The following is a 14,999-nucleotide window of genomic DNA, read 5'->3' as shown; positions in this document are numbered from 1 at the left end:
TTGGTGGCGGCGGCGGCGGTGGTGGAGGTGAGGCAATTATTAAAGTGAATTTGACCGTGTTGCGAAGATTAAGAAAGAGATTAGAAACCCAACGGCTCCAACTGCAACGGCTCGCAGCCCAAGCTTGCCAAGCCCAATACATCAGCCAATCAAGTTCACAACTTGAAAGATTGTGTTTAACGCTCACCCAACTTAGTGTATCTCCAACAAGGAAGGGTAAATAAAAGAGATATATCATTTATATACCTCCTCAAAAAGTGAAATATACCATTTTAAAAGAAAAATAAAGGTAAATGATTTTTTAAACATAAAATAATAGTACAAAATGCATTAAAAAACATAAAGTTGATACCTTCTTCCTTGGAGAATGGTTTTTCATGAAAAGAAGGCAAATATGGTATTTATAAAATTTTACCTTTCCATTGATGGAGAGGTAAGATACATCTTCAAAATGGGAAAATGTATAATACCTTCTCAAATACCTCTCCCATTGGAGATGATTTTTCATGAAAAAAAAAGTTAAATATGGTAGTTATATAACTTTACCTCTCCATTTACCTCTCCCCTTGGATATGCTCTTACAAGATTATGTTTAGATAAAGATCAGGCTGTGCGATCCCTTATTCTTTTTAGAATTAACGTGATTTTGTATATCAAGTCATAGTTAGAATTTTTTTTTCTTCATTGATTCTTTTATGAGTCTTAATAGTGTCGAGTGGCATGGACTCGTCCATCCTTAACCAAATGATCATGGGATCGTTTGGGTATGGAGCGGCTTTAAATTCTTGGGCCAACTATCCCACTTTTTGAGGTGCCTACAAATCAGTGTGGTGGATACCCTTGGTAAAAAAAAAAAAGTGTCGAATCACATAGGATTTAGATTTCTTATAAATACTGCCTTGTCTGATAAAATTAGTCACTAAGAAATAATAACCTAATTGATGTTCCCATTCCCATCACAATTCGCGGTTCTCCCTCTTGTAGAACTGCAATCTTTCAAAATTTTCCCATTCTTGAATTAAACCTCAAATTATTTCTTAACATCCGAATTAAATTTTATGTATATTTAGGAGATAAAATTTCCATATGTCCTCACCCACTTAGGTCTTTTTTTTTATAGAAAAATTTATAGTAAAATCTCAAACATGTTACACGGTTTATACAGTACTCCCTCTGTCCCACTAGAAATGAAATATTTTAGTTTGCCCCATTAAAAATAAAACGTTTCTAAAAGTGGAAACAATACTCTCTCTACTTTTTCTTCTCTCTCATTTTACTCTCTCTTCATTATTTCATATAACAACACTACATAAAATTTCGTGTAAAAAAAGTAAATATTTCATATTTAATGGGATGGAGAGTATTAGTATAGGATGTGAGCATGCATAAATATATTCAAACATGTTACGCGATTTAAATAACTAATATCTTTGGTTCGAGTAGTAGCAAAAGCAGTAAAATGAATCCCATTAGAAAAAAAAGGAAAAATGGGCTTTTCCAACTATGGGCCTCACTACAGTTTTTTACCCAACAATAAATAGGGTTGTTGCGGAATCGAGTGGGATCGCGAGATTGAAGAACAAATTGTGGAGCGCAAGAACTTCGATCGAATTGGGAACGAAAAGGGATTTCTTTTATTGAATGAACTTTTCAAAATTGAATTGGATACAATAGTCCTCTCGATTAAGAGGCTAAAACAAAACTCAACAAATTTAACTACTTCCATTAACTACAATGGATGGACCAGATTCAATCATCTAATCTAATTGCATCTAACGGCCCGGATAAAAGTTCCTCTCATTTAAAGAAGCGTGTTAGTGTAGAACACGACTTCTCCAACACTTAGCCAAAACTTCATTCCCGTTGAAGTAGAGTTGATGCAGCCACATATCATCACAATTCTCCACCTGGTTGCTTCAACTCACTCTCCTTTCTGCACATGCCTATGAGCTTCATGCACAACTCAAACTTCTTTCTTGGCAAAGGTTTAGTCAACATGTTTGCAGGATTATCTGCAGTAGCAACCTTGAATACCCTCACTCTTCCTCTCTCAATCTCTTCTCTTATAACGTGCAACTAACATCAATGTGCTTGCTCCTTTCATGATACACATGATGCGTAGCCAAACTGATAGCCCCATTGTTATCACAACCAATTGGGATTGCCTCTTGCACCACACCAAAATCTCCTACAAGTCCTCTCAACCATGAGCTCTCTTTCACAGCTGAGGTGAGTGCAATGTACTCGGCCTCAGTGCTAGATAATGCCACCACACTTTGCAGTCCTGACTTCCAACTCACAGCAGCTCCAAATAAAGTGAAAACATAACCAGACTGAGATTTTCTAGTAACCACACTACCAGCATAGTCACTGTCACAGTAACCAATTATAGAATCTCCATTGTATTCCATAGCTCATTTGTATAATATTCCAAAATCACTAACTCCTTTCAGATACCTTAGTATCCACTTCAAAGCAGACCAATGCTCCTTCCCATAATTGCTCATGTATCTGCTTGTGGTACTAATGGCCTGAGCTACATCAGGTCTTGTTCCAATCATAGCATATACATTACACTCCCAACAATGTTTGCATAAGGGATTGACTCCATCTCCAATCTTTCTTTCTCATCCTTTGGAGTCTGCCCCACAGATAGCTTAAAATGCATAGCCAAAGGAGTTGCAGTAGCCTTGGAATCTCCTAACCTTAATCTCCTAACTACCCTTGAGATATAATCTGTCTGATTCAGCCAGATTTTCCTTTTCTGTCTATTCCTCATGATATTCATACCCAGAATCCTCCTAGCTCCACCTAAATCCTTCATATCAAAAGCAGAGCTCAAGTCATCTTTTATTCTCTGAATTTCCTCTTTAGATGATCCTGCAACCAGCATATCATCAACATAAAGAAGAAGATAAGCAACTGGAACCCCCTTTCTCTTTTTGATGTAGACACATTCATCATATTTTGACCTGATAAAACCATTCTTCAACACATGGTTATCAAACTTTCTATGCCACTGCCTGCTGGCTTGTTTCAAGCCATAGAGACTCTTCTTAAATAGACACACCTTATTTTCCATCTCTGTCTTAACAAAACCTTCTGGCTGACACATATAGATGATTTCCTCAAGATCTCCATGTAGGAATGTTGTCTTTACATCCAACTGCTCAAGCTCCCAATCTAGTTTTGCCACTACTGCCAGCAAATTCTAATAGATGCATGTTTGACCACTGGAGAAAACACCTCGTTGTAATCAATACCATGCTCTTGCGTGAAGCCCCTTGCCACCAACCTGGCTTTAAATCTGATCTGCTCATTATTAGCAGATTCAATCTTCTTTTTGAAGCTGCCCTCCACCTTATCCACCAGAATCCAAGTGCCATTTTTAATCAAGGAATCAATTTTATCAATCATAGCCTTTAGCCACTTATCTCTTTCTTTACACTCCATTGCCTCCTTGTAAGACCCTGGCTTAGAGAACTCAATCTCCTCAGCCACACATAGAGCGAAATACAGCATTTCTGAATTAGCAAATCTGGAGGGCGGTCTAATGTTTGTTCTTCTAGCTCTATCTCTGGCCAACTGATAACCACTCAGATCATGTGCATTATCAGCTTCTACTTCAGTGCTAACACTCTCTGAATCACTTTCCTCAGAATGACTCTCCACCTGAACTCCAGCATTAGCATCAGGATCAGAATTATCAGAGATTGAGGCCATAATTTTCTTGAATGGCATGTCATTCTCAATGAAGGTAACATCTCTACTGATCACTACCTTACTGCTTCCAGGCTCTATACACCAAAGCCTATACCCTTTCACACCATCTTGATAGCCTATCATGACACATTTGAGAGCTCTTGCATCCAGTTTGGATTGCTTCAGATAAGCAAAAGCCTTACAGCCAAATGGTCTCAGATGAATATACTGGCCATAACTTCCATACCATCTAGTGTCTCAGAGTAAATGCTTGAAGAAGGACATTTGTTGATTAACTTCACTGCAGTAGACACTGCCTCTGTCCAGAACTTCTTCTCCATCCCAAAGGCCAACAACATACTTCTTACTCTTTCCATGATAGTCCTGTTAGCTCTTTCAGCCACCCCATTTTGCTGTGGGTTAAGGGGGACTGTCCTATGCCTTTTGATTCCCTTCTCATGGAAGAATTTTTCAAACTCTTTTGAAAGAAATTCCAAGCCATTATTTGTTCTCAGGCACTTCACCACACAACTTTTTTCCCTCTCAACTATTATACACCATTCTTTGAACTTTTAGAAAGCCTCTGACTTCTCCTTCAAAATAAACACCCACATTTCCTAGAGAAATCATCTATCACACTCATATAGTATCTGCCTCCTCCCAATGAACTCACTGGTGCAGCCCCCACAGGTCACTGTGTACATAGCCTTTCCCGTTGAAGTAGAGTTGATGCAGCCACATATCATCACAAGGGTCAATATATTTTGGGCTCAGCATGGAAAATCTTGGGTTCATCAACTTATCCATGGGCAATGCTAACTAAATTAACTTCTGGATACGAACATAAACTATCTAAAATCTAAATTGATTCTTTCATGAGTCAAAACTATCAACAGGGAACTGGTGAGCTTCTTGAGATGGATCGGTAATATGAGATAAGATAAAATAGACTCTATCTAGGATTCAGTTAGTCACATAGGTCGGGATGGGATCGATAAAAGTAGAAACAATGTAATTTTAGCACTATAGAGACTGTTTGAGATACATTTTCAGCAGCCAAATTTTCAAGGGAAAGAGAAACCGATTAATAGAAAAGAATAATAAATGACCTCTAGTCACGAGCAATAGTGGAAACCGAACAGGTCCTATAAACTACACAATCACCTTTTACCGAATCATACACATGTTTGAAACAAACTAAAGTGTTGCAATAGGCATACATGCATGTGGCGCCGGTCTCTTGCAACATCATCACATTATGAGGATTTAGAGAAGATCGAGAGAGATATTTGCCATTGATTTATCCTTTATTATGTAATCGAGGAGAAGTACATATTTCTAGATAAATCTATGGACCCTATGCGGTTCGACTCTTAATACGATTCGGGAAAGAACCGACAAAGAAAACCCGAAAAGGAGCTTATAACATTGCTCGACTCTCAAAAGTAAGTAATTAAAAACATAGAATATCCAAAACAACAAATATACTTAAATGAAAATAAATTAAAGAGAGTCTTTATATATTGATGGCCTGACAATGGTGGCTCGGGTCTTGTGTTGACGTCGAGAGCCTCCGGGCTCGAGGGTGGGTTAACGGGGTTGTGTTGTGTCCGCCTTGCCCGTATCAGGATCCCATCCATGGATTCAACATACTATCAAAACAAAGTGAAAATCACGCATCTAATGCTTTCACACAAATATATCTTACAATAGTTTTAGGTACAATCATAATTCAAAATCCAACAAATCACCGGAAACAACACAATTTGAAACAGTGAAACTGACCCATTTTCTGCTCTCACATTTGCCTGAAAAAACGATAAATGAATATAGGATGTGAGCATACATAAAATTTCGTCATATGGTACGTGGTTGAATCAACTACTCTCCCTGTCCCCAAAAAATATGCATTTTGGATTCGTTATTATGGAAAATATCACATAAGTTGTAGCAACCAAATAAAAACCTCCCTCATTTTAGATAGACTAAACTAGTAAGGGAAAAAACCCAGCAATTACCAACAAAATACAATAAATCACAATCCTTAAATTCAGACAACAATATGTCAGAACAACAATTGCAATTCTTGGCAAACGTAGCATCCAACTCCTTTTGCTCTCTTTTTATGGCTGAAAACGATTAATGAATATAGGATGTGAACGTACATAAATATTCATTAAGCGCAAAGTATAATAAGAAAAAGAGCAGCCAACAACGTAAATCGCATATATTAAAGTAAAAAAAATAACAAAAACACGTCAAGTTTATAAAATAATAAGCACATGCAGCTTAGGTAAGAAATAAATGAATTGGCTTGGTTTGAGCAAATTAAATGAAGTAGAAAGTCTAACCTGTTAACCAAGATGAGAGTCTTGACATGATTTAAATATCATCTTAAAAAGAAGAGTCCCAAATATATTCCACCAATTCGGTGAAAGATGTTTCAACTAAGGGATTGCACTCAAGAAAGTGAATTATAGGCCTTGTGACTGGTGAGGGACCTCGCTCCCAATCGAGTTGTTGTAATTTGTAGCAATGGCTAAAGCTTAGGTGCTCGAGCCTTGGGAGGCTTCCATGTTGAGCTCTCCATCGCACCAAATCAGTGTCTTTAATTTCAAGTTTCGCAAGTTTCAAAAAACACCTTGATTCTATCTCTCACTCTGGACCTCGAAAGGCATAGCATTTTGTTGAGAGGATCAAAAGATTTGGTAGGAGGGAACCAATATCATTCATGTGCTGCCATGAACACCCTAAGCCACTCAAATTCAATATTTTTATACTTGACGGGAACATTGAAAGATGAGCTACATACTCATACTTCATATCAGGGTTTACTACAATACATGTAAGACTATCCAAATTGTGGAGTTCTTCTGCGATATAATACAAGCCACTCAATGTGTTGCTATCATCATCTTCATCATAAGGCTTCAACTCCATCTGAATTTGTAATTCCTTCAAATTAGGAGTTCTTTTGAGAATTTCACTAGTGCAACTCTTTGCACTCACACCAAGAAGACTAGAGAGTTTTTCCAATTTAGAATCTCTGTTAGGGGTTGGTAGGTCTCTTCCCATGACCTGGATACGTTGTAGTTCTTGCATGTCCCATATTGCCACTGGCATATATGACCATTCTCCACGCCTTTTAATGACCATATGTTGTACAATAATCAAGAATTGAAGTTGAAAAAGGTTGGATATGGAAATAGGAAGCTCAGCGTTGCATGTTAGGGCAAGGTACTTTAGATAAACTAACTTCAGAATTTCAAGTGGGATATTGTAAAACCGGACTTGAAGAGCATCCAGTACCTTTAACAACTTGAAATCCATGACATGTATTGGAACTGGATATGGGTGGTAAGGACCAAAGCAAAGGAGAGAACGGGCCATGGAAGCACAATCACTTTTTATTGAATCATACACTTCTTTGAAGGCAAATAAAGTGTTGCAATGGACACCCAACCGACGTTGATCTTTCAGATCATCATCCCAACTTTGTAAAACATGCAAAAACTTGATCTTACTAGCTTCCTTCCTACACAAGTGCTGCCAACAAGAATGCACGCGAAAGTCTTTCTTTGAAAACTGTGATTCTCCATCGAGTTCGTATAGAATAAGATGCCGGTCAATAAGCACTATCGAGCATATGATCATAAATTTGTTAAAATTTTGTACTCCATAATGCTCAACAAACCCCTCAGCACTCAGCAGATTGAAGAAGCTATATTGATCCACATTAACATATGGACGGAAAGATCCCAAATAGAGAAAAAACATTTTTAAATATTGAGGTAAGTAGTCATAGCTTGGGAAAAGTACCACAGATATTTCATCATATGCCTTCAAAAATACTGAGTTATGTTGTATTTTGGCTACCTCGGCCCAGAATTGTGGAGTCTTGTCTTCTTCCGATAGAAACTTTGCAACAGTGACTATCATAAGCGGGAGACCTTCACATTTGTAGGCGATCTCCTCTCCCAATTTCTCAAGGTGTGGAGGGAAACTATTTTCACCAAACAACGTGGCACCAAGTAATTGTTTACTTTCTTCTTTATCCAACAAACGTAATACTACTCGAGTGGAAGATTCTTCAGTTCTGAACCTGCTTGTGAGCAAGAACCGAACATTCTCTTGTGGCAAGTTATCCATTACTTGCCTGTCCCACACATCATCTAATACAATGAGACATTTCTTATCCTTCAATCTCTCTTGCAAGAGTCCAACTAACATCTCATCATCGTCACCGCCTTCTTGGGTAATCATCTGGTCGCGGGTGCTGGGAGCCACTTGAGCTAGAATGCATCGTAATAGTTCATTGGACTCACATTTTCTTCCCACTTTGACCCATGCTCGAAGCTGGAAATGGCTCTGAATCAATGGATCGTCAAATACTTTCTTCGCCAGAGTTGTCTTGCCAACCCCTGCCATTCCAACAAGATCGCAGCGATTCCCTTCAGCTTCATCTTCAACGAGAAGGATACGCCTGACTCGTTCAAATTCACGAGATAATCCAACCATGTATGAGTTGATTCCACCAAAATCAATTCTCGAGCAAAGAGGTTCACCTTCTTCTTCGGGCATATTCAGTAGTTCAATTAAATACTCCACCTCCATCACTGCCACCATCTCGAGAAAGCAATCAAGATTCTGTTGCAGAATCTGCAGATCTACTGAGAAAGGCAACTGATCTCTCTCACTTATTGATGAGCTTTCGAGCTGTGGAGGAATCTGATCATAAACATGAGAATCTAGTAAATCTTCGAATTCCCATACGACCTCTTTGATTCGTCCATCCAAATCATTCACCTTCGTCCTCATCTTGCTGAAGCCGGTGTGCTCCAATTTTAGTAGAACTTCCTGCAAGCTACACATAGCATCGTAGGCGGATTGTAAGATTTGTGGAGAGGGAGGAACCAGCGAGATGCGAGACAATTGTAGAATATGTTTAATCGTATTCTTGAGAGAAGCGACAGCGCCAAATGCCGCCATCACTTGATGGAAAAATGAATTATCAAAGCAGAGTAGGCTGCAATTGTTGGTGGTGAACAGAACACATCAGGGGAAAGTAGATATCAATATTCAGAGGCAACGGTAGAGTCAAGTTTGAACTTTGAAGTCATTGTATATTACTCCCTCCGTCCCTAATAATTCATCACCATTTGACCCGCCACAGGTTTTAAGAAATGTACTCCCTCCGTCCAAGATTGTCTCACTTGACCGGGCACGGGTTTTAAGAAATGCAATAAAAGTGAGTTGAAAATGTTAGTGGAATATGAGTCCTTCTTTTATATATTAATGTTATAATAAAATGTGAGTAGAAATGAGTTAGTGGAATACGAGGTCCACTATAAAAAATGGTAAAAAGTGAAATAAGACAAACTTTGTGGGACGGACGGAAATAGAAAAATAGGATAATCTTTGTAGGACGGAGGGAGTAATAGAAAGTGAATTGAAAAAGTTAGTGGCATGTGAGTCTTACTTTTATTTATTAGTTTTATAATAAAATATGAGTGTGAATGAGTTAATGGAATGTATGGTCTACTACTAAAAATAGTAAAAGTGAAAGATTAAAAAATTTTAGGGAGGAACAAAAGTGGAAATATGTGACAAATTTTTAGAGATGGAGGGAGTAAAATATTTAAAAGACAATTAAATTACCCTCACGAAATTTAAGAAAGAAAATGTTAGTATTTAAGTATCCAAGAATAAAAGAGATGCTTAGAGAGAATAAATTAAAAGAGAAAAAAATTGTTATTTTTTACTATAAAGAAAATGAGTCACACGTCCTTAAAAGAATGTGAATCACTTACAATGAGAAACATAAATTTAAAATCTGGAATATAAAGTTAAAATTTTAAATTTTCATAACCGTCAAATTCCAATACAACATTATTATTGTCATTTAATATTTGATAATCATATTTAATTTTGATTTTGACTATTGTGGGGCAATTTCGAAAATTAAAATATTTATAGTTTTGTATTACTATTTCAAAAGTCACGAATGATTGTGACTTAAATGAAAATTATGCTCAATTAAATATATTACCAGCTTAATAATTTTAGTCAACACAATCAGCATTGCTATTTGCTAATACAAAACTAATTTAAGCCGGCTGCGGAATGGAGTAATATTTTACATTGAAATGGAGTAGAATAGTTTGATTAGCTTCTGATGATAACTACCCCAAGTTTAAACGTCGAGTAATGTGGTTTTGAATAATAGTTACACATTATATCAATTCATTAGAGCCCAAACTAATAGTAATATTAGCATAATACTCTCTCCGTCCGCAAATAAGAGTTCCACTTCTTTTCGACTTGGATTTTAAGAAATGTTAAGAAAAGTGAGTGAGAAATAATTAGTGAAATATGAGTCTCATTTATATACTCCTTCAGTTTCATAGTAGTCATTTTGCCATTTAGGTACGTTCCTTAATAGTGGAGTCATTTCCGTTTTTAGTAAAAGTCAACACATTTCTTCCCACTTTATTTTTTTTTTTACTTTATTCTCTCTTCATCTCTCCTTTCTGCCTTTTTCATTTTCTACTTTATTCTTTACCTACTTTAACACAATTTTTCTTAAATCTCGTGTAAAAAAGAAACGTCTCTACTACTATGGAACGGAGAGAGTACTATATTACTAATTTTAAATGGAATGTGAGTGAAATGAGTCAATTAAGACTTTGATTACCAAGTGAAACATAACAAGTGTAGAACGATATACTCCATTTGAAGAAATTCAAGCAATTAAGGCTTTGATTACCAAGTGACACATAACTGTTGGAATTTTATATCTTCTTCTAATTGTCAATAGTATGCAATCATACTTGGTTTAAAAAATTTCAGCAATCCACATTTTCATGAACTTCGACTAAGGAATCTTATTATTTATTGCAAGAATATGAATATTTTAAAATGATTCAACATAGTATAAATTAATAAAAGTGAAAATCATGCATGATGCACAGAGGTTATATAAAATACTTGAACAAGGGAAAATGCATGTAAAATAATACACAAATCTAAGTGACAATTGTTTCGGACACAAACATAGATCAGCATTCATCATGGTAATACTACTATCGAAATGATGGAATAATACAGCGTCTGGCCCCTTTTGCTCTCTCAATTGTCTGGAAGACAATAAACGAACACGAAACATGTAAGTTTATATAACATGCACAAGCATTTTAGTTAAGAAATAAATGCATTAATTGATGTCGTTTGATTATGCCAATTAAATGAAGTAGGAAGGCTAACCCGTTGTCCAAGTTGAGAGTCTAGCTACAACTACTCATCTCAAAATGAAGAGTGGCAACGAACTGTAAAGAGAGATTCCGGCCTCAATTGCTTGGCAGAAGCGACTACTAAAGGATTGCACTCAACTAATTCAATTGTAGTTTTGATCATTGAGGGATCGCGCGTCCATTCGAGTTGCTTTAATTTGTAACAATGCCGTATGCTTAGGAGGTCGAGCATCGGGAGGCTTCCATGTTGAGGTCTCAGTCGCACTAAATCTGTGTCTGCAATTACGAGTGTTTCGAGTTTCAGAAAACACCCTGATTCTATATCCCACTCTGGGCCGCGAAAAGCGTAGTGTTGTAAATAGAGTGTTATAAGATTTGGTAACCGTGAACCAATGTCATTCATGTGCTTCCATTGACACCCTAAGCCATTCAACTCCAACTTTGTCAAACTTGATGGGAACATTGAAAGAGGAACCGTAGACTCATACTTCATTTCAGGGTTCACTACACGGTAACTAAGGCTCTCCAAATTATGGAGCTCTTCTGAGATATAACCCAAGTTAGTGAATGGGTTGCTATCATTATCATCATAAGGCTTCCATTCCGCCAGAATAGATAATTCCTTTAAATTAGGGATTCTTTTGAGAATTTCTCTAGAGCAACTCTTCACGCTCACACCAAAAAGACTAGAGAGTTTGTCCAAAGTAACATTATAATCAGGGATTGGTAGGTCTCTTCCCATGACCTGAATATGTTGTAGTTCTTGCATGTCCCATATTTCCATCGGCATATATGACAGAGCTCCACGCTTTTTAATGATCATATATCGATTGACAATAAGGAACTGGAGTTGAAAAAGGTTGGATATAGAAATAGGGATCTCTTTGTTGCAAGTTAAGGCAATATACTTTAGACAAACTAATTTCATAATTTCAAGAGGGATATGGTAAAATCGGGGCCTATCAACATCAAGCACCCTGAGAAGTTTGAAATGCATTGCATGTATTGGGATCGGATATTTGTCGTAAGGACCCAAACAAAGGAGTGAACGGACAGTGGATGCACAATCTCTATTTATAGAATCATACACTTCTTTGAAGGCAAATAAAGGGTTGAAATGGGCACACAGTCGACGTTGATCTTTCAAAACATCATCACAACTTTGTAAAACATGTAAAAACTTGATTTTACTAGCTTCTTTCTTACACACATGCTGCCAACAAGAATGCACGCGCAACATTTTCTTAGAAAACCAAGATCCTCGTTTGAATTCGAATAATAAAAGATTATGATTTTCAACAAGATCTGCCATCCATTCTATCATAAAATCTTCCCATGTTTTATTTCCCATCCGTTCAAGAAATCCTTCAGCAATTATCCGATCGAGGAGGGTGTGTGCGTCAATATCACAATAAGGAGGGAAAGCTCCCAAATAGAGAAATAACATTTTTAAATGTTGAGGTAAGTAGTCATAGCTTGGGAAAAGTACCTCCGATATTTGATCGTACGCATCCACGAAAATTGAATTATGTTGTGTTTCAGCTACTTCTGCCCAGTACTCTTGGGTCTTTTCTTCTTTTGATAATAGCTCTGCAACTGTGACTATCAAAAGTGGAAGACCTTCGCATTTTTTGGCAATCTTCTCTCCCAATTCCTCAAGGTTCGGAGGGAAACCCTTTTCACCAAATATCTTTTCACCAAACACCTTCTCACCAAGTAATTTCTTACTTTCTTCTTTATTCAACATGCGTACTACTTGAGTCAGAGATGGTTTAACACTTCTTAGCCTGCTTGTAAGCAACAATCGAACACTTTCCTTTGGCAAGTAAGCTCTTACTTGTATTGGAAGAAATATATCCCAAACATCATCCAAAACAATGAGGCACTTTTTCTCCTTTAACCTCTCTCCCAAGAGTCCAATTAATTTATCATCATCGTCATCTCCTTGTGTAAGCATTTGATGGTGAGTGTTGGGATCCACTTGAGCTAGAATGCATCGTAGTGTTTCATTCAATTCACATTTTCTGCCCACTTTGACCCATGCTCGATGCTCGAAATGTCTCTGAATCGATGGATCATCAAATACTTTCTTAACAAGAGTGGTCTTTCCAACCCCTGCCATCCCAGTAACTAATAACAATTCCCCTTCATCGTTGAATAGATCATCTCGGACCTGTTCAAATTGATCTGATAAACCAACCATCTTTGAATTGATTCCACCAAAATCAATTCTCGAGGAAATAGGTTCACCTTCTTCTTCCGGCATATTCATCAGTTCAATATCGTAGTTCAACTGCATCAACGTCACCACCACCATGAAAGAATTAACATGCTCTACCAGACTCCGAAGATCTACAAACAAAAACAAGTGATCCCTTTCACCTCCCGGCGAGCTTTCAAGTTGTGGAAGAATCTGATCGTAGATATGGGATTCTAGTAGATCTTCGAATTCCCATACGACCTCTTTGATTTGTTCATCCAAAGCATTCACCTCCGTCCTGATCTTGCTATAGCCGGTGTCGTCCAAGTTTAGCAGAACGTCCTGCATTAAGCTGGCCATGGCGTCGTACACCTGTTGTAAGATTTCTGAAGAGGCAGGATCCAGCGAAAGGCGAGACGATTGTAGAAGACTCTGAATGGTATTCTTGAGAGAAACCGCAGCACCATAAGCCGCCATCTCCCAATTGAAATATGAATGATCAAAACACAGCTGAATAGGTGGTGATGTTAGGCGTAATAGAGGAGAGTTGGTGGTGGAGAAGAGGGTGGATTTGGTCAAGGCGGTAGGTTGTGAGAGAAGATGTGATGTTGTATGCTTATTGACAAATTCCATGTCTATTAGCATAATTTAAATATAACCATTACCTGCTCAGTTGTTGAGGTCAATAATCAGCATTGCTCAATTATATCCAATCAATGTTGGTAATATTATACTACCTATAACTAATGGTTACATGGATAAGGACTCTCAAATACACAGAGCAACATTAGAAACATTACAATTTTTAGACTAAAAAGTCAAGGTCGAACTCTCAAATATACTCAAAAAAAATCAGCAATCCACATAAATATATTGAAAGAATATGATAATTTGAAACTAATACTCCCTCCATCCACCATTTAAAGAACTCTTTTGCCATTTTAGTTTGTCCATGATTTTATAGAGCCATTTACTTTATTCCACTTTTAGTATGTGGACCCCACATACCACCAACTTTTTGCAGTCACAATCTAATATAAAACTATTACTTTAAATGAGTCCTACATTTCACTCGCTCTTACTTTCTTCACAAAGTCAAACAATTTCTTAAAACTCGTGTCAAGTCAAAATGGCTCTTTAAATGGTGGACGAATGGAGTATAAAGAAACGCATCAACTGATTCGACATACTATCATAACAAAACAAAAATTATGCATAGTGCGGAGATATTACTTAAAATCCTTGAATAAAAGAAAAATGCATGTAATGTTTTCACACAAATCTTACAAACAATAGTTTCGGTTACAAACATAATTCAGCATTAGACTGCCCCTTCTGCTGTCTCATTAAAAACATAATCTTAGAGAAGACAGTCCAGCAATGCTGCTAAGATCACTTGAAAACGTGAGCTCATCCATATGAACACCACACCAGTGCATCTTGTAGAAAAACCTTACAAGAAGACGAGGTTGATTGACACACATGATAGCATAAATATAGCATTTGCAACAAGAACAGAGTTCAATCAAATAATATGCTTCTCAGCCATTTCTCCAAAACCTTCTACCGCAGTTACCAAAATAGAAAAGTGTCTATTTTTATCCGAAGGAGGAAGTAAGAATTTCATGTAAATCCATAAGAGTGAAACATTACAATTTTCCAACCCATAAGAGAATAAAGGTAAGCTCTCAAATGTACTAAACATACAATTATCAAGAAAATTCAGCAATCCACATATTGATGAACTTCAACTAAGGGATCTCATTAATATATTGCAAGAATATGATAATTTTTAACTAATACTATAAAGAAACGCATCAACTGATTCAACAAAATATCAAAACTAA

The 14,999-nt window shown here is 37.0% G+C and overlaps 1 pseudogene; it reads right to left on the bottom strand.

The window, feature by feature from the left end:
* Positions 1 to 2,063: 2,063 nt before the first annotated feature.
* Positions 2,064 to 13,743, bottom strand: LOC125200452 (uncharacterized; annotated as a pseudogene).
* Between the last annotated feature and the right edge of the window lie 1,256 nt (positions 13,744 to 14,999).

Source organism: Salvia hispanica, chromosome 2 (assembly GCF_029641045.1).
Source record: "Salvia hispanica isolate PSC_SH4W2 chromosome 2, Shi_PSC_v1, whole genome shotgun sequence".
NCBI classification, from domain to species: Eukaryota; Viridiplantae; Streptophyta; class Magnoliopsida; order Lamiales; family Lamiaceae; genus Salvia; species Salvia hispanica.
Note: the sequence above shows the minus strand (reverse complement) of the source record. Positions and strands in the feature narration are given on the sequence as shown.